Source organism: Cupressus sempervirens, chromosome 7 (genome assembly GCF_028749045.1).
Source record: "Cupressus sempervirens isolate cs-2001-9-10 chromosome 7, ASM2874904v1, whole genome shotgun sequence".
Taxonomy (NCBI): Eukaryota; Viridiplantae; Streptophyta; class Pinopsida; order Cupressales; family Cupressaceae; genus Cupressus; species Cupressus sempervirens.
In genome coordinates this window covers 478,899,276-478,920,889 of record NC_143124.1, presented here as the reverse complement: position 1 = coordinate 478,920,889, position 21,614 = coordinate 478,899,276, and the positions used below count along the sequence as shown (strand labels likewise).

General features: G+C 37.1%; 1 protein-coding gene across 6 annotated transcripts in view; it reads right to left on the bottom strand.

Annotated features, from left to right (window-relative positions):
- Positions 1-1,987: 1,987 nt before the first annotated feature.
- The window catches only part of EMB1025 (Pentatricopeptide repeat (PPR) superfamily protein), a 76,568-nt gene continuing 56,941 nt past the window's right edge, over positions 1,988-21,614 (bottom strand). For 2 of the 6 annotated variants that reach the window (XM_089791724.1, XM_089791730.1), the window contains one exon: positions 1,988-2,810. The gene's annotated coding sequence lies outside the window, so the exon portion shown is untranslated. Of the gene's footprint in view, positions 2,811-4,399; positions 4,518-4,623; positions 4,745-7,982; positions 8,362-21,614 lie in introns of all 6 variants that reach the window. The other 4 variants (XM_089791726.1, XM_089791728.1, XM_089791729.1 and 1 more) reach the window with 4 other exon arrangements.

Here is a 21,614-nt window from a genome sequence, read left to right as displayed (position 1 = left end):
TATCTGGAAAAAGATTTTGTTCTCAATTTCATTGTATAAGAACCATCTTCAAACATTCATCCTTTAAATATTTCATTCCCTACCGCTCAAGATGTTTCAACTTGATAAACAAAAACTGATTTTGTCTCCACACAAACCTGATTGCCAATAAATGTACTAAGGTTTGGATGTATTTTGATAAATAAAATATCGTGCATATATAAACAATTCTTGTATAGGATATATATCTTCAGCTATCGTGTTTTTTTATAGATATTATTCATCTTTTAACTACTATTATCATACGATCATTCCTTGATATTTTGCTTTGTCAGAGATACTTGCCATCAACCGTGCTACAATGTATGAAGATGGCTCGAATACTTCAGCCAAGTAAGGGCCCACATGCAAGAGACGAAGGGTAAGAGAAAATCCCCGCATGGCCATAATCCACACTCTAGAGGGCGCTCCAAATATCAGGAGACTAACCCTAGATCACATTTGTCTCGCCCTGGACTGAATACTTTCTTCACTCCAATGAAAGATATTGTTAATGACATAGTGTTTCTTCTGGACCCCGAGAATAACTTGATTAAGTATGTCCCTAATTTTGATGACCTTGTTTGCATTGGTCATGAAACTTGGATGCATTTTGAGGTCATGAAGCCAAGTGCTTCTGCTTAAACTTCTACTTGCATTCTATGTTCAAATTAGGAGTCATGCGACTTGGCATGATGGGCTATCTTGAGATAGTTTACAAGACATCTTCAACTGCTGACCGTCCCACTGGTGTCACTGTTATCGCTGATGATATGTTTTTTTACTACAATTCCAAATATAATGTGAGGTATGGTTCTGCAACTCCAAAATTCACCAAAGTTCCCTATCTGTGTTTTCTCTAGATGACAAATACTCCCTCCAATCTTGCGTGGAGCAATAAGCATTGAAGATAATGGCTTGGGATAAGATTTAATTGCTGTGCACGGAATCTATCCAATTGGGGTCAAGGTTTGCATTACCTATCCCGTGAGCAATGGTTGATGATGAATTTAGATTTGTTGCAGTGTACAATCGAGTGAACTCCTACTGTCCTCCATTCTTAGTTCCATTTTCCCAATGGCCTCTTCTGTAGATATTATTGGTCTGGAGCTCTAATATGCATCAAGATTGGCAAGGTTAATACTATTTGCAGCCTTGCTCTGATACCATGTTGAATAGTAGAGATTGCTTCCTGCAAATGTAATAGCGTTGTCATTGTTATTGAAGTGTTCCAAATGCAAATCCCAGTCTCTTATAAATATAACAGTAGGAGACATGTCTCATGAAGAGACATGTTTCTATGATTAATGATTAATAGCTAATATACATATATAAACATTGTATCTTATGATTAAATCAATTTGCACACACTGATTTTTCTAGGTACATTACTTAGAAGACACGTAATTCATAAAAGTGATTACTAATCAAGAATCATGTTGACTAGTTGGCTGTAGAACATCCATACTAATTATCCACCAAGGTGTCAAAGTTTGATTCCAAGTCCAACTCTCAAGATGTCTAAAATGAGCATATTTTATAAACTTCAAAAGAAAACAACCACGCCAAATATCAAATGTTCTTTGAATGGGTTTTTTAACAAAATCAATGTTTATTCTTGCACATATATGATCAAGAATACATGAATTATGGCCCAAAATATTGCGTGATTTTTTTTAAAATGAGTGACAGTCAAGACAATTAGAATGTTATCAATCAATGTTTCTTTTGTGTCAATTGGAGATATGGCCTCCTATGGGTGCAATCCTTTGTACTTGTTTCCTAATACATAGAAGATCATAACCTATTGTCTACTTGATTTTGTATCCATAATCAAGTTCATTATTTTATAAATCATGTTAACAAATGATCTCTTTTATGTTTCTTAGCATAGCCATCCACTGCACATGTACAAAATCAAACCTTAAAACAAAACACCAGCTGATCTTTGTTGGTAAGTAGCCATATATGAGATTTAAACAAAATGGGAGTTTTGAATTTCAGCAAATTTTCTTACACTTCAATTTATGGCCGGATATTTTACCCTTGTCCATAGAAAAACGAACTACAAAACCAAAAACTGTTCACAAATTAAGAAAGCAGTTATATTGGACTTCACAATAAACCAGTTGAACAATTTCAAAAAGACAACAATACAAAATGAAAATGCTAGATTCTAGCCCAGTTGAAAGCATAAATGTAACTTTCCCTATCAACAACCAAAAGAAACGTTGGTGTCTATGGAGCTAATGGCAAACATTATCTGCTGCCAGAGATCAATTTCTTGGACAACTCCTTAAGCAACATTGCCAAGGCAATTACCAAAACTTGGAGCGCACCATCTTCATTAGGAATGAATATCACCCAAGTGGAAGCATCCTACTATGAATGAGTGTTTCTAAACACAGGAAGGGAAGGGAGGTGATGCAAGTTCTGAGACAGCTTGAACTAATTGCCAGTAAACTTGCTAAAAGGGAAGCATTTTCAGTCCTGTAGACCCTCTTTGTGGTCTCTCGTTAGATTATCTTAACTTTATCCTCCTCTCTGCCACCACCTCATTACCCTTGGATGGCATGCCAGCGTGCCTTAAAGTGCAATTCTCAACCAACACATTACGACTTCTCCCTTGAATTTCCTCCAGCAATAGGGATCCAATCCAATAGGAACATATACCATCCCTTCTATTTCCAATGTTCACAGCCAGTTTAGATCTCCAAGGACCGAAGTTCTTCAAAGCATAGTCAGTTTGTTCAAACACAAGCTTGTGACAAGCTACAAGATTTAGGAGGCCCCTGTAAAAACAAAGAGATTCACCAGTTAGCAACTACATGACAGGGACACCCAGTTAGTGACTAAATAATAGCATTGTTAAAAAGAAAAGATTTTGAGATAGGGTCAAGACTTGAGCAAGCATACTGTTTTAACTTACACCATGCATAAAGCATTTTGAAAGTTTATTGACAGCTAAAAGTGAATCAACTAAAATGATCAAATTCCAATTCATCTTTATTTATTGATTCCGAGAGTAAGATGGATGCAGGAAGCCTGAAACAGAATTCCCTTAGAATTTTTGGGATTTGAATGAGACTCCAGTACCAGCTATTTGGAATTGGCTTAGAAACACTGTCAAATCCAGTTTCCAAACAGCTCTAGTGGGATGTTCCCGCTTGAGATCAATTAAATGCTAACTTGGCTAACCCTCATTGTAAGGGGATTCATCAAAAAACTAAAATTACAGGGGGACCTTTGACATTAATTATTGGGTTACAGCCAAATTAAAATCGATAAACTAGCTGATAAAGGCTCACAGCTCTTTTCATTTAACTACAAAAAGAAATTACTTATATACAGATATGGACTAGAAATGAAAACCATGAACAAAATCTAAGAAAAAAGAACTCTAAACAATCTAATACCTTTAAAAACCAGGTCACTGGGCTATATACATAGGATAGAAATATGAAGTTTATAAGAAGATATAAAGATTATAATAAATAATTAAATATCAAATTATAAAAAGATGAAAATTTCCCTTTCACAATCCTCCTTGAGGCACCAATTGTTTCCATTTCTTCATAGCAATTCAAATGCTCGTCAATCCCTGCATATGGATGCACAAAGGCATGAAATTGTCCGTAAACATCCATAAGCAAGAAAGACAGTTTTTGACTGAGAAAGCATTACTTGAACTGTGAACAAAAATAAATGTGAGTGTCTACTTCATTTCCAGCTGGCAAATGTCTTCTCTCTTCATACTATACGACTAATCTGTGAATATGAACACTGAAACAAAACCTAGAAATTAATTTGATGACATTCTGTGATATAGCAACCAACAGTGCAAGACATGAGGAATTAAGGGAAAAAAAGTCGCAATCTGCAAATTCAAGTTTGAACTCTCAAAAGGGTGTTAAAAGTCCAATTCAAATATTTCCCTCATCTCTTGGATCAGATATTTCAGCAATTGAAAGTGTTTTATTCATGAAAGCAAGATTTTGTTATAAACTGAGAGGGTTTGTTGTACAAAATGACTACGTGAAAATTACATTTCACCACTTGTTAACTCAATTTGACAGAGATATATGGCATTGCTCATGGTGCAGATCAAAAGAGTTCTTTCAGTACTTGCTCAGATGATGATCTGAAGTTATTTTCAAAATATTAGCCCCAAACTAGCATTTAAAAAGTATAAGTCCACAAACTGCAATATGAAGCATTGATCCTGCATTGTTGGATCCCGTTAACTGGATTGCTTGGCTAGTTGTCATAGTAGGTTCAAACATGTTTATGTAGATAAATAAAACTGTCTTAAAGTAGCATACGTCTTAGCAATGAATAGTACCTAAATCTACAACTACAGTAAATTTTTTAAAATATTCACCTATCTTCAACTCAAAGGTCTCAATCAAATTTATGATTGCAAGTTGAATTTGGAACCAATAATTGGCAGCTTCTTGCACCACATTCTGAGAAGCAGCATGCATAAGCCAAAATGTTTCCTGCATATTGCATTACAGATAAGTCTTTGATCACACAACAATGGTTTGAGACCTAATGTCATGGTAACTCGACAATTACCATGGTTAGTTTGGGCTAGAGGATTACCTAGAACAAAACAAGCATCATGGTTCTGAATATTATCCCTGCTATTCCAAGAGAGAACCTCCACATCTGCCCTTCATGGATCTCAATAGCACCATTATGATACCCTTTAATTTAGAAGCCTCTGCCAAAGGATCAGTGACATAAATACATGGTTTCTATCTTATACATACAACTTAGAAACTGTCAACAACCAAATATACTAATAACGAAGTAACAATTTATACAAAAAGATCAACATAAATAGTAAAAAAATTAATAAATTAAATTTTAGATTGCAAAACTGAGATGATGATGCTGTTGAGTGTCGGTTTTGTACCACTACATAACATATAGCAATTGAACACTTGATATGGTATATCAAACACTCAATTCCTCTCTTGAAAAGTTAATACTCATGAAGACATGAGAAAAACTCCAATGTTCCTTACACCTGTAGATACTAACTCAGTTATATGATGTGATTTGTTGGTTAATCACGTAGGCGGGCTTACGTTATTCATTCGAAGATAACTTGGTGGTACTTCGCTTGCTTGACTTGTTCTTTTCTCCTTGATCACTTTCACTTTCAACTACTCCTATGACTAAATGCTTATTGCTCTACTAGTACTCCTATGGATGGAGAAATTAGGAAATGGATGGGGATCTAACCAAATAGAAGCTTGCCAATGGCACTACCTCCATTGGTGCAATGATTCTAAGGGATACTCTTAGGATTTTCACACTAACACCTATCTTCCAACCCAACTTGAAGTACAAGCGGAAAAATGATATGCAAGTAGAACTTAGGAGCGATCGGACTAGATTACCACACAAGGCTTCCTAACAAGCCACTAGGATGCTAGTGGCCTAGTATATAGGTCCCTATCAAACATTCACTAACATCACCATACAGTTAGCCATCTACTTCTACTCTAACAACATGAAATGAAATCCTACTTTAATTTGAGAGATGAGAAGAACCATGCAATACACCAAAATGATCATGTATATCCACCATGCAAGCCACAACAATGAATAGAGAACAATTTTGATAGTATTTTGGCAACAATTCTCCAACATAACTCCCTTACAAATGAGAGCAAAATGGCCTTATATAGAGGCTCCAAATTAGAATGAATGGCCAAGATTAAGAGGCAAAATCAAAGGCGAAGATTATATATTACAAACCCTAATTAGGGTTACAATTATTCAACCAATTACATGAGGGCACCAACTTTGTCGGCCAATGAGAAAATTACAATAATTTGTCATGCAATGAGAACATAGGACACTCGGCATGATTTGATTGCATGCACATGAAAGTGCCACCTCATCAACCTTATCTTATAAATTTATTCAATCCTTGAGATAAGGTGAAGCCTTGGATGCTTGAGCTTGTCCTTAGAAACTTTCTCATCACCACTCAAACTTGCTTGTACTTGATGTCCTGACCCCGAAAGGATGAGGTCATCATGCACTTGGGGTAATCTTGCCTTGGCCTCGATGGCTTCCCTGGATGTGAACTTCTTTGCAACTTGAGAGCCTTGCTCTTGGCCACTACCTTGAAATCGAACTTAGCCTCCCCCATTATCCTTGCCTTCCTTAACCTTCCTGGTCTTCCAACCTTCCCATTCGAATTCAACCAAGCTAGCTTGCACGAATAGCCAAGCCTTGCCTAGCTTCAAATATTTTCAAATCTCTTCTACTACTCCGCCCTTTCTTGAAATTGCGGAGCTTCTTGAATCTCAATCTTCAATCAAATTCACCCTTCACCCGATTTCATTCTTCACCAAAGCTCGCACTTCAACCTTTGTTGGCTTGCAATCAAATAGAAGGGCTAGGACCCCATGTGGAATTGCTTCTAATTTTGCACTACCCTAAGTTGTAATTCTAGATTTTCACTTATAATTCTAGCCCAATCAAATTTGCCCTTTCCATTTACAATTTCATCAATAAAGTAATACATCCAATTCTCGAATTGTATACCTTGTGAGAAGCCCATGACTCAGTTGAGCAGCACAATGAGGTCGTCATACTCTGATTTGAAGTCTAATTGGGTGAACCTTGACGCCTTGGTGACTCCCTTCTTGCCTTCATGTACCCAATTCTGTTTTAGGAGAGTGAAGTAGGCATCTTGATTATCTTGGTGGAACTTGGCAGCCCGATCCATCGTTTGTCTCTCAACTGTATCATGTTTATAGTGCCACTATTGGTGTCACAGACTTGCTTCAATTTTGAGAAGAAGGTGGTCTTTGACATCATGTCTTCCTTGTCTTTTTTGGTATACATTCCTCTTGGGTTCTTGCTTGTACCTACATCTTCCATCCTATACACTTATTTCTGCCCCTTCTTTCTAAGAGATATGAAACTACACTTATTTATGCCCCTCCTTTCTATCAGTGATCAAACATATATCGGCCTCACCAATACCTATCACTACACTTATTTCTGCCTCTCCAACCTAGGGATGGGACTACCACCTTATTTTTGCCTCTTCGTGCCTTAGGATGGACTACACTTATGACTCCATCTCTAATACCTAGGGTGGTCTAGCTTATTTCTACCTCTCCAAGTGACCTATCATGAAAACTACACTTATATCTTCCAACTCCAACCTATCAATGGGATGATGAAGTGGTGGATGAAAAGTACAAGCAAGAGAAGAGGAACAAAACCAAGCAAGAACAAGAGAGAGACAACCTTTCCCTTAGAGCGGCCTCCAAACACGGAATGAAGTTCGTCCTACCAACAAAGAAAACCATTGGAAATTTTTCCGGCATGTGAAAATTTAGTCCTCCAAGCAAGAATGTGAAGTCATGGCAAGTGAAATAAGACCTTGGAATTCTGTCCACCTTATGCAAATACTGAAAATGCTTATTAAAACTCCTTGCCAAGGGCAACAAAATGTGTGAAAATCTGCCCTTATGTTGTCCAAATCAGACTTGATCAAATTCTGGAATTGTCATTGAAATACTTGATCTAGGGCACAAAACAATGTCCTCAAATTTGCCTTCAATATCCTTCAAAAAAGTTGCCAATAGTAAAAGATGTCAATTGAAATTGCAAGAGTTTGGTTATAACCCAGCTAGGGCATGAAGTGCTGCAATAAAACTTGTCAAATCAGGCCCTCAAATTTGTCATAAATGATATAAATCAGACCTCCAAAACACTATCCAAATTCTGTCCAAAATGCCCTAGAAGTTGCTGCCAATAGAACCCTAACATGTACATGCAAATTGCCCAAAATGAAGGTGCTCAAATGTGATGGATTTTGCCGCCTTATGAAGACTGGAATTGACGCCAAAGGATCAGATCTGAAAATGAATCAAATGCTGCCCAAAACAGTCCACAATGGAGGCGCCAAAACCCTAGATGCTTACCCAAAATTGCCAAAATGGAGTGCTGAAGAAGTGCCAAAATTGTCCTCTCTATCGCCAAAAATGAATGCTAACACATGCCTCAGAACCCTAGCCCGCTGCCCATGAACAGATCTGATATGCCCTTTCAAATGCCACCACAAACCCTAATTTGCATGAAAAATCACCACCATGGAAGGCTGATAAAAAAATCGCAAGTATGGATGCCAAGAAAGTTGCCTTGAAACCCTAGTTTGCATGCAAAATTGCCAATGTAGGAGTGCTGCAAAAAATCGCAAGTGCTGCCTTGGAGAAGTTCACCAACTTTGGAGTGCAATGAGAGGAGAGAGAGGGGGAGTCTCCTTTATAGGAACTTTTTGCCTCTCACCAAAGACCTGACCTCCTGTATGACATTAAATGGGGGTTAAACAATCATTAAATGGACCATTTAAGCCTAAATTGTAATTAATTGTCCTATTAGTGGATTAACTTATTGAAAGAAATGGAAATTAAATTGCCTAGAATTGTAAATTGCAAAAGAAAATTGAAATAATTAGCCACTAAGAATCGAAATTCTCCCCTTGATGAATTTTGCAATTATAATCCCTTCGAAACGAAATTTAGAAGCCTAAAACCACATTTCAATTTCAACTCAATTGCCCTCTAAAAATTTCACGAGTCATGTTAGACAATTTTAAATCATTCCAAACAAATTTTTTCCATCAAATCCAATTTTTTACTTGCAATTTCAATCCAAATTTCACAAAAATAAATTCATCTAGACAATTTTAAAATTAAAATAAAAATCCATTTCATCCAAAAAAAATCGTTTTCACCAAAATTTTCAAGATTTTCAAACCAGTGATATCCAAATTTGATTTTGAAAAACGTTTTTAAGTTTTTCAAATTTACCAAATTTCCAAAATCCGTTAAGTCCCAAAATTCACAATTTCATTCTGCCAAAATATCATTAAAAAAAAAAATTTGCCGTTTGGAATTTGTTTGGCCTATGGAAGAAACTGTCAGTCCATGAAATTCGAAATTAAGTTGACACTGGGTGAAAACAAAACGAAAATGCCTAAGGGGCCTAATGGCAAATTGCCATTCTACTGAATCTGGGCAAGGCTAAAATTGTCAAGGCAACCAAAAAAATCAACATCACGCGAAAAATTGTCAAGGCAGAGGTCGAAAATGGGGGTCCCCAAAATTTTGGGGCGATGATGTGAAAACCTCACAATAGATGCTAGTGTCCAAATGTGCAAGTATCACAAGAACAGTATGCTTACAATTGGCATCAGCAATGGAGGCAATTATGCATAGCTAAATGATGTTCAATCAGTAACTCCAAGGTTCAAAATCTCAGTCTTGGCAAACCCAAATTTTGCTCAGTCAACTTCTAAAAAATACTTAAATTCCTAAAATGAATTATGCAAAATACAGTAGTAAAATGTATCAAATGGGTATGTAAATGTTGGGAAGTATCTTCTCTTAAGTCTGAATGCAATGGCCAGCCAATAACTATGATATGTAGTATGAATTTATAATTATTGTCATTGAAAATCATCCACATGGATTACATATCCATATGCAAGTTACAATAATTTGCAATTTCTCTTCACTATTCTAGTTGAAAACTAGGACAAGGGTCTAGTATGGCAACCAACTACAACTACACTACACTCATACTTTAAGGTTGTGGCTCCACCCTAGCCCTAGATGGCAATGGATTCTTCTCCACCACATGTTCAACTTCTAGAACGATGTAAACCAATCCAATGTCTTCTGCTTCTGTTGTAGCTACACCCTCCATAAATTGCCTTTTGAAATCAACTTTCTTATCTTCTATAAACAAGGGGGTGTCTTCAGCCTACGCAATCTAGTCTCTATATAACCAATCTATCAAAGTCTATAGCTCCTGAGCAATTGTTTCCACCTTTCTTCTGCAAAGGAAAACTTTACATTGCACCAAAACTGGGTCATTGAAGTATCTTTGAGACAGCTTACAGTGATTATTTGTGTGAATGGCCTCAAACAAACTTGAGCTGAACTCATAACTTAAAGTGCTACATAGTTGAGACAAACTAGAAAGAACTATCTATTAAATATTTAGAATATTTTCACCCTGATCTGATCTTTCCACCAAAACCTCCAAATAAGATATTCAAATATTTAAAAGTGAACAACAATTATCAAATATAAGTGAACACTCCAAGTTTTCGTTACCTAGCATTTGTGTTGATCTCCCTCAAATAGCTTGTGGGAAAGAATAGAGCCTCCCCCTAATTTTCTTGTAATTTTGCAAGTTCTAAATAATCTGATCTCTCCCCTCAACCTCATTTTTCAACCTCTAAATGCATGTTGAGAGATCCTCTATATCCTCACAATTAATAATTTAATATCCATAAACTCATCTAAGAAGAATTTTGTTTTTGAGTTGTTGTAACACCTAACTATGGAGTGTTCATGGAATTAATTGTTCCACCTCCAATCAATAATCTTCCCTGTGGAACCATATTTGTCAATATCTCCCTTTTAGTGGTTTTCCATGATCTCCTTGGCCTCATAAATGTATACCATTAAGTTTAATTTCCCATCCACCAAGCACAAAGTCCTCACCAAATGCTTTGACAGCTACAAACATATTAAAATTAAAACTAAAGTAACTCACAAAATTGAAATTAGAGGATTCAATTTGAAACTTGAATTAAATTTTTGAAAATATCTTGATCTTTGTATCTCTCTTCATAAAGACATCATCAAAAATCGTCCTTAGCCTATTTCAAAGGTGTCAACTAAATGCAAATGCTTTACAACATGAGTTGGTTCAAACCTTCTCACACTTGCTCCAAAATCATTCCCCCTAGTATGTGTTGACATTTCATGCCACTCGGTACCACTCTTGCAAATTTAGGGTCCATTGTGTGTGTTAGATAAGGTCTTTTCTTGTCTTCATCCAAAAATTCCTACGTGTTTTGCAAATCTAGTTGTTTTGCACTCTAGTTTAATATTGAATTGCTATTCCTAGTCATTGATAACTTGGTTATAAGTTGACCCCTTTCTTTCATGTATCTATTGGTCGCTTTCTCCAAGTGACTTAATGTTCCTAGTCAATGTGTGTGCCTTTTGGGTTGCCCAAGATTGTCGAAAAGCATATATTGTGGTCCCCACCCTTGTCGATATTTCATCGCATTGCTAAAGCTTGATCTATCATAAGTCCTTATGTTTGCAAAGCCCCTTGCGATGTTGCAATATCCTGTCACGTGTTAATATCTATCAAAGGAGAAAGGTTTATCCATTGGTTAGTTTTAGCTGATTTCACAGTTTGTGAGCCTCTAGGTTATTCAGAAGCAAGTTCTATTGACATGTAATACATGTATGTGCTCAGGATTTTGTGCCAAAAGTTAAGGTTTGCGAACCTCTAAGTTCCCTCATTGCTAGTTTTGTCAAAGATAGGTCGATCCATGAATTCCATCTCGCCAATGATAAAGTTGATAAGTAGGAGATATTTTCCACAAGTTAAATTGTGATATTGCTATCAAGATTCAACAGTGTAGTTTTTGAGTAAAACTCATTGACCCATGTTTCATGAGTAGTGGTTCTCAAGAACCATCTCTCACAAGAATGAATGGTTGCATCTAGGTGATGCTAATAGAGGTGAAGCATCAGGACACCCCAAGATGTCACCCATCTCAGTACTAGTTGTGAGGTTTTCACACCATCGCCCCAAAATTTTGGGGATCCCCTTCTTTTTTCTTTTTTTTTAATCACCTTGGCAAATTTTTCAGTTGTCCAAAAAATTTTGAGTTTTGAAAATTTTAAGTCTTGGACACCTTTAGGGCCAGTGGGGAGAAGGTTAAATTTATTTTCACCCAGTTTCAACTTGATTTTCCAGAGCCACCAATTCTATCCTTAGGCTGAACAAATTTCAAAGTTAATTCCAACTTGGCTGGATAAAATTGTAAATTTTGTATTTCGACGTTTTCTTTTGAAATTTTGGATATAATCGTGTAAATTTGGATAATTTTCAAAAAATGAAAATTTTGTTAAATTTGGTCATTTGGAAAATCTTAATTATTTTTGGTGAAAAGGATTATTTTTGTGATGATGAAATCAAATTGCAAAATCGATTCTGGACTATAGAGGTAATTTTATTTCTGTTAAAAAAATTTAATGGCATAGCAAAATCGATTTGGATATAAATTGTAAAAAATTGGCCTTAATGGATTAAAATTGCCTTGAAAACTTTTTAGCCTTTAATGAAATTGGTAATTTAATATTGAAAAATGGCTTTTGGTTAGCCAAAATCCAATTTTAATGACGTATTAATTACTAAATCCTCATTAAATGGAAATATTTAACACCCCCAAGGCATTATTTATTTTCTTTTTGCAATTTTGGTCCAAATGGCAATTTAAAAAGTTAATTTTCATCATGGCAAAGTTAATTTTGGTTAAGCATTAATTGTTGGGACAGATTTGGAATTAATTTTTGTTTTTTCTTTCTCCCAAGGTCCAAGTCGGCCAGCTAGGGAGGGTTTGTAGAGTTGGCTATAAGAGGAAACTCCTTCCTCTTCTTTCCTCACTTCTCATCTTCTCCTCCTTGCTTTTGGGCAATTTTTATTTGAGGGCAGATTTCTCCATTTTTGGGCGAATTTCTTCTTGGAGCAGCTCTTTGGTGTTGAGCGATTTTCCTTGCAAGGCAGATTTTTCTCCATTTTTGGCGATTTTGGTCTTGAGGGCAGATTTCCCTTCCATTGGCGATTTTTTCTTAAGGGCAGATTTGGCCCTTTTCTTGGGTGATTTTTGGTGGGAAGGCAGAATTTTCATGGTATTGGCAAATTTTTTTGCAAATTCTGATTTTTTTTTGCAAGGAGCTGCGATTTTTGCCCTAGGTTGGGCGATTTTATTTGGAGGTGAATTACATGATAAATTTTCGATTTGCAAGTGGATTTGAAATTCTCAAGGTCTGATCCTAAATCCAAAAAGTCACTGTCCGACCATTGGTTAAGGTGAATTTTAATCATTTAGAGTTGAAGGTGGTCCTTAAGTTGACATCCTTCTTTCGTTCTAGTCTAAGGATTGCTTCCCTTGGTTCTACTAACCTTCTGGTCCACCACTCTACCATCTTGTAATAGGGCGACGAGATGGAGGATGTTAGTGCAAGTAAGAATCCCAAGCGGACAAACACTAAGAAAGACAAAGAGGATATGATGCCCAAAACACCTTTCTTCTCGAAAATGAAGCGAATAACCAACACCAATATTGATACAGTAGACATGATACGGGTGAAGGACAGACTGAAGGAAGGACAATTCCACTTGGCAAAGAAGATACAGAAGATGGTTGCACATCACAGCCCAAGCGTCGATACTTACATTACAACCATGATGAGCGACATCGAAGCAACACTTGATTTTGAGGATATCAGAGAAGAGGATATCAATGAGACAGATCTTGGATCGAGGTTGGATGAGTTAGGAAAGGCTACCATCAAGAAAAAGCATTTGGGCACCCTTTCCTCTCTCAATGCTTTTATTGGATTTGCAAAAGAATATGAGAAAGATCATGAGAAGACACTACAAGCAGCAAGCAACATGGTGAAATCGGCTGAACTCAAGAGGAAACACACACCTTGTCCTCCTATAGAGGAAGTCAACGAAAGGCTAGCTAAGTTCATTGCCTTAGCTAAGAAAATGAAAAAAAAGGGAAGAGTTATATTAGAAGATCATTTGATTAAGCCCAACTGACAATTTCTCTTTCTTCTACAATAGGACAAGTGTCTATTTCCAATTGGCCACCATTTTGGTGCCAACTCATTGGTTGCCACTGTTTGCACTTTTTTCATTGGTCCATTGATGAGATGACATCTTCTCATTGGCCAATGGGGTGGCAACCCTAATTAGGGTTTTAAGGATCCAGTCTGGATCGTTGATCTTGTTTTGATCTCCACTGTCCGTTGTATTTTTGGCCCCTATATAAGGTCATTTGCTCTCATTTGTAAAAGGTTGGAGAAATTGTTGCTAAGATGATGCTAAAATTCGCTATTTCTTTCTCATTGTTGTGACTTGCATGGTGATTAAGAGCCTTTGGGGTTATTGCATGTTTTCTACTTCCAAATAGTTAGTGTTAAATTTCCTTTCAAGTTGTTAAAGTTGGTTGCATTTCAAGTTAAGTGAGGATAAAGTAGATGGGTAGCTGTATGGTAGCATTAGTAGATGTTTGATAGGGATCAATACTAGACCACTAGCATCTTAGCGGCTGGTTGGGAAGCCTTGTGTGGTAAACTGGTTCATTTTCCTTTGAATCATTGCATCTATGGAGGTGGGGCCACTGGTTAGCCTTCATTAGATTCGATTCCCATCCATTTGCTAACCTTCTCATTCATAGGAGTAGGAGTAGAATAGTGAGTAGCTGAGTTGTCAAAGTTTAGAGAGGGTAGTTAGAGAGGTAAGTCAAGTATCAGAACACACCCATTCACCCTCCACCACCATAGCTTTCCCATTAACATCATCATTGGCAGACACATCCTCCATTAGCATTATCTACCACCTGCATATTTCACAAACCCATCATCATCTCCATCATTCCACCAAAGCCCAAGTCATCCTTGAATGAATAGCGTAAGGCCACCTACATGATTACCAGCGAATCACATCGATAAAACTGAGTGAGTATCCACAAGTGTAAGGAACATTGGAGTTGTTCTCATATCCCATGAGCAATAACTTTTCAAGAGAGGAATTGTATGTTTAATACTCTGTATTGGATATTCAATTACTAATATGTTTTGTAAGTGATACAATACTCGCATCAACACTAGTCTAGCTCAAGCGTGCTTAACTACAAAGTTTCCTCCATGGTTAAGCCCACTTTGCTTGCAACCCCATTAGAAAACCTTCAGCAAGTGTTGTGCCTTATGAACCATTCATTAGAAAGTCCCTTAAGCTCATCAGTTGATAAGTAGGAGATACTTTCCACAATGTTACCCCAGTTTTTGCACAAGTTAAATTTTCCTATATTCCCTTTTTCGAGCAAAAATAGAGTACATTAATCCCCTTCCGATTGGTATTTTATTCTCCTAAGTAATTGTTTTAACATTATAAAATCGTTTCGCTTTCAGCCTTTGTATACCGAAATGTTTCCCTTTTGAACCTTTAGATTGAACCTGTATGTAAAGTTCAAAAGTTCATTGGTCCAAGGTTCACCCTGTGCGTGCATGTTTTCCGATTCCTTCAAATCTCAAGTCTTTGTTAAAGATGAATTTGATATGTGTCAAATAAAGTTGGCCGATAAGAAACTTGACTTAGCTCCAAGTTCAGGGTTCATCGTGTACATCCTGTATTCCTCTGGTGTCTTGAGTCCCTGTTGAATATAAATTTTTGAATGTTAAATAGGATGGTGGCGTTGAATTTGAACCATTGCATCTCTCATTTGGTTCAAGATGCAAGGTTCATTATACATGGAAATATAAAGGCAAGTGATGAAGAAAGGAAAATGATCGAAGAAAGGGGAATATTATGGGTACCACAAGAGTTCAAATTTTAAAAGCTTCCATGATGAAGAGGTAATCATTATATGGTAAAGGCCTTATGTAGAAATGACTAATAAATAAATGTGGGTATCAGAATTATGTTATTTCAAGATTAATTCGGCATGAACAAATTGTTATTTAGAGCATAGTTGGAAAACTTGCCAAGCCCCCCAAAATTTTAATCGGGAAAAACTCGGCGATTTAAAAAAAAAACTCGGGAACTTAAAAAAACCGCTGAAATTTAATTAAAAATACATTTATTTTGCAAAATTTAATGAGAAGATGCATCTAATAAGTTAATTAAAGAGAATACAAAAGAAACAAGCAGAGTTTAGATATATATAAATGCACAGTGCATACAAAATTGCATTCTCATGCGGAATGCTCATGGCAGGAAGCAAAATAGCAAATAGTTCTTGGCATCAAACAATGCAGCCGAGTTTTTAAAAAAAAATCGCCGAGTTTTTAGTAAAAACTCGCCGAGTAATCGGTGATTTTTTTCCCAACAACCGAGTTTTTATTCCTGCGAGTTTTTCTGGGATTTACTCGCCCAGCTTAAATACTCGGCAAGTGTTTAAAACTCGCTGAGTAATCTGCGAGTTTTCCATCTATGATTTAGAGCATGGGAATCAAGTATACAAATTTTGTGCCTTCAAGTAAACACCAAATGAGTTGTTTCACCATTGAAAAGTCAAAAATTGTCGAGTTAGAAAAATGACGTTAGAGATAATGAGTTATTTTCTTCAGAGTTAGCAAGGAATTTGGTTCCCGTGAAAGTTGAGTTCTAAAACTTCCTATTACCATCATTATTTCTTTGCTATAGAAAGTAGTTATTTAAATTTCCTACATTTTGGTAAGGTACATTTTTCCATTTGGTGTTCGTTCAAAGTTGCCACCATGAAACCTACTTGTCAAAGTTTAGGGGCAAATTTTGGTCTTGCGTGTTACTAGCCAAAATTTGTGGACACTTCTTTAGCCCAAGCTAGTTTAGAGGATTTCTTAGAAAGGGCCAGAAACCCCACAGATTCTCCTATGATGAGAAGATAGTTGATAGTGGCCTTATAGAAGCTATTTCTTTTTTATGCAAAGGGCCTAGGAGTACTCCTCCACACCTTTCCCTTACAAACCTTGATGGTATTCTATCTTGGATTCCTACTTCTCTTTAATATCTCCCCTCTCCAAGACTCCTATAGGCTCTTGCTATTCCCAAATCCCCTTGATAGCCCTTATTAACACTCCAACATTTCAAGAGACTCTTCTCTTGCTCCTCCTAATGTCTCCTTACAACGCTTAAGTGTAGTGATTTCACTCCAAGTGCCAATGTATCCCTTTCTTGAATGAATTGGTCCTTCCTACAACCTAATAAGACAAAAAGAAGAAAACTAGATGGGTTTTTGACAACTATTTGTTTCTCGTTCCTCAACTAGACTTCAATGTCCTCATTAGGCCTAGTAGCCAATTAGGTCTCCTTAAGAAGTTTTTCCCCCAAAACTTCTGATTTCTCCAACACCTTGGCAAACAAATTATGGTTTTAGAATCTAGATACCCTTTTGGGCCCTACATCCTCCAAGATTGGCTTCCTTTCCTATCAATGGCTCACCAAACTGTGATCATCCAGGTAGGCCTAATAGGACCAATTAGGCCTATTTTCCAAAGCAACTACCCAATCATGAACTTGTCCAACTAGGTTAACTCTCGAAAAACCTCTACCTCTATGCCAAACTCCCACTTCCACCCTTCAACCTCAGCCAACTCATGCATTCGTCTAACTATTGCACTCATTTACCCAAATCATTAACTAGTCACATATGTTTCACCCAACCATCTCCTCCTGGTTTAAAACTAGGTTAATCCTATTGTACATGGTTAGATCTCACTTTCCCCTAAGAGCCATAACTTTCCAATGGTGGAAAGCACCTCAAATTACATTTATTCAATCAATCCCTAGGTTCTCAAGAGTTTACACATTGTTTCTGAAAACATGCTTGGACCTTGCTCTAGGTAAAAGATGTGAACGTCAAACCACCTGCAATAGAAAGATAAATTCATTCCTCTACTCAACCATATTAAGCATTCACCATTTAGAGTCCATATACAGTCGTACACAGTTGAAGAACAACAAGAAAACTAGGAAAATTTTGAAGTTTTATTGCTTTTCACATGCTAGATCCAACAACCTTCATCTTCATGCCCTGAGGGATTATAATGTTCTTCCAACACCTAATCAGCAATTTCCAGCTGCCATTAGAATAATTGTGACCATTTACACCGAAATTGTGAAATAATATTTTAATGTTGTAACATTGATAACTTTTCATCCCACATAACAACTTTAGCTTTCCCTAGCAATTTCACCCTGTAAACACCCAAGCTGGATCAATTATGATCCAATACACCCTAAAATCAATGTCCTACCCATCTTAGTCACCTATTGACCCTTTGACCAAGGTTGACCATGATGGCTTATAATGTGCCTATTAGGTCAATGTCCTTACAACTTGGACCTATTACACTCCAAAACAATCCTAAAAGATCCCTTACATCTTAATATATGTAGAACATAGCATTGAACTATCATTAGGTCATTATTACATTAAGGGTGCCCTTGCACCACTTTTCCCAGAGTTGTGCATTGCCCAAAAATGGTTTTCAAGTGTATGAATAGATATGACCTAGAGCATAAATGTATTAGGTCTTCATATGGTGGTGTATTGTTGAACATTAACAGGGAAACTACAATGGTCATAATGAAAATCTTGCCAAACAAGCCCTATGCAGGCTGGACTATTACATCTTATTAGCTTTTTCCCTAAAAAAGAAGTAATATACAAAAGTGTGATTACCAAAAATTGGTTGTTGGGATTCTTAACAGGTAGTCCAAAGCTGCCTAGGTTGTTAACCGAAGAATGCCTCATGAAGGAGATCAAAAATATTGTCGTTCGATTACATAGACTTAAGGGTAGCCAACAAGCACTTTTCTAGGAGGATTGGAGGTACTTTTTCATCCAAGTACTCCTTAAAGGAGGACAATACTTAGACTAGGAAGAGATTATAGTTGAAAGGTTAGATGAGGGTTTGAGTAATTGTCTCAAAAATTAAACAAAATTATGTCCTACCTCTTTTACTATTTAGCATGCACAGTACAATGGAAAAGATTGTACCACGAACCATTGATTATGAAATTTTATGAGCACCACCCTCACTTGCAAAAGCAAAGATGCTACGAGAATTACTAAAAGGTTAATAATGTTTTATCTAGAAAATTAGTCCATGAAATACATGAGAATATGAATGAGAGAATGTCAAATAAGGCCATATAGTTGGTGAGTGCCTACAACAGCTACTTTATTCAATTTCCCAGGTTTACATACATTACAATTGGTGATTTTGAAGTTAAGCCATTAAAATTAGTCCCTAGACCACTTTGTGCTAATTGAACTTTTTAGACAATTAGCCCATGGTGACAAGAAATTAACAAGGTAAAGTTAAGGTGTTTTCTTCCCTATTGAATTGGGTCATTATGTTTGTAAATTGGTCTCAGATGCTCTGAACCTGGAAACAAGGCTTTAAAAAGTTCAATCTGCAATATTACACAACTAAGCCTAAGTTTGATAGTGAAAAGAATGCACAAGCTCATTTGAACCTAGAAGAAAAGTTTCACATATTCCTCAGTCAAAAGATTTCTGGGAAAATTGTTATGATGAGTTTAAGGTTAGAAGAAGAATGTGGCCCAAGTTCAATATAAAACATACAGTTACTCTTAATTTGAAAATGAACATAACTAGGATTAGAGATGATAGAAAGGATGTGGTAGACCCATAGTATAGTGAAAAATTATAGGGCTACCCTAATCTTGTGATTGGTCAGGACAAAGATGAAGATGATCAAATTCAGATCCGAACCTCCCCAGTAATAAGGACATATAAATGATTAAGGGACCAAAGATTTGGAACGATAAAGATCAGTGACTTAGAAACATCCATAGGCATAAATATTAATTCCCCCTCATAGGCCCTCTTCTAATGAACCTATTGACCATCGTAAGGATGCATCCCCCCACTTTTTCCTTGGACGCACCTAGGACAGGGGGATGACGTTCTCGTCTCACTAGTGACACCACTATTCGTTCCTCGTCTCACAGGGGACAGGGGACATCCTTGTGGGGGCATGGGGATGGGGAAATGTCCCTCGACCCCTCTAGGATATGGACGAACATCCCCTATTTTGAGCAAGTTGAAAAGTGAGAAAAGTAAAATTTTGAAAGGTTTTATAATAATGTTTTATTATATTTTTTAGCCCTAGGGTATGTGGGGCCCATTTGAAGGTTGAAATTCCATAAAATCTCTATGTTTCCTCATTTCTATTCATTTCATGATTTTCCATTTTTTGCAAAAGCAACAAGAAGAAGAGTGAAGAGCTCATAAAAGGGTGCATGTTTGAGTGGAGTGATTGGAAGGCAAAGAGGGATGACAAGGAGCAAGAAGCAGAGAAGGAAGACTGTCAGCTTGTCCAAGAGATTTTTCAAGCAAAAGGTAGGGCTTTTCATGGTTTTTTATTTTATTTTCTGATTTTTCAAGTCAAGTTCATTGTTTTTAGTTTGTAGTTTGTAGTTTGTAGTTTTTAGTTGAATTGCATTTCTAGATTTTAGTAGATGCTTGTTGTTTCATCTCTAAATTTTTGTTGTTTAAATTTTAATTTAAAAAAATGTGATTCTGAAGGACATGGGCTAAAAGCATGCATTTAATTTCATTTTTTTCATTTTTTAAAATGCAGTGTAAAAATGAGCTCCCAAGGTCATTACTCAAGTAAGTCAAGTCACGGTGATGATGAGATGGAATTAGAGGCCCATTCTCATAGCAGCCAAGAAGATTATAACCCTCAGCATGATGAAGAGAATGAGGAAACCAAATCTCAATCAGTGAGTAATTGACCACCTGGTCCACCAACTACAAATTGCCCCTCCACTCTTCTGGCGAATTGGGCTAAGAGTAGTTTAAATCCTCAATCTCCTCTCAAACAGTTTGCAACAAGGATAACTGCACAAACACCATCAAGTGGTGATAGAAGGAAGTGGAAATGCAACATTTGTGGGACAAAATAGTTTGGCAACATCACTAGAGTGAATGCACACTTCCTCCTTTAGTGGGAAAAGGTGTGGGTGCATGTGAGTTCTTGAAAAAATCAACAATTTTGCATAATAGAATTGAGTTCACCAAGCTTTGGGGTGTTCCAAATGACTTGGGAGTTGAGGTACCTACCACCTTAACTGGTAGGCAACAGATTCAGAGTCTTCAACAAGCTCATGACACGTATTCTTGTTCCCAGCCCGCAACAGAGAGCTATATCATTTGGAGGAGCAGCCTTGGGTCCTTCTTCCACATCTAGTGATACGACTGAAGCACATTCAAGCAAGGGGAAAAGAAAGGTGTCATCTGAAAGTAACCCCATAGCTGATTTATTTAATGCCTGCATGAAAGAGGAGATACAGAATGCCATTTGTAGATTTCTTTTTTCCTGTGTATCCTGGGGACATGCCACCGCTCGAAAAGCCAAGGTTTCCAAGACAGGGGCACAGGTATGGGACGTCCCGCTGCCATCCCCAACTAGGCAAAAAATGGAGGGGACATCCCCGGTACTTGGTGACTTTTGGGAAACAAAAAGGGGATGGTTGGTCGTCCTCGGTATGGATAGGGGACATCCAAAGAAAGGTGTCATCTGAAAATAACCCCATAGCTGATTTATTTAATGCCCGCATGAAAGAGGAGATATAGAATGTCATTTGTAGATTTCTTTTTTCCTATGTACCTCGAGGATGCGTCCCACCCGAAAAGCCAAGGTTTCCAAGATGAGGGCACGGGTATGGGACATCCCACCGCCGTCCCCAATTAGGCAAAAAATGGAGGGGATGTCCTTGGTACTTGGGGACTTCTGAGGAAAAAAAGGGGACGGTTGGTCATCTTCGGTACGGATAGGGGATGTCCAGAAGTCCCCTAACCGTACCGAGGATAGCCAATTGTACCCTTTTTTGTGAAGCTTTAAAATAAAATAAAAAAACAAAAAACTTTATTTTGTTTGTCCCTACTTGGCCGTCCAATGGGCTCTACCCCTCCAAATGCCCTAAAAGGT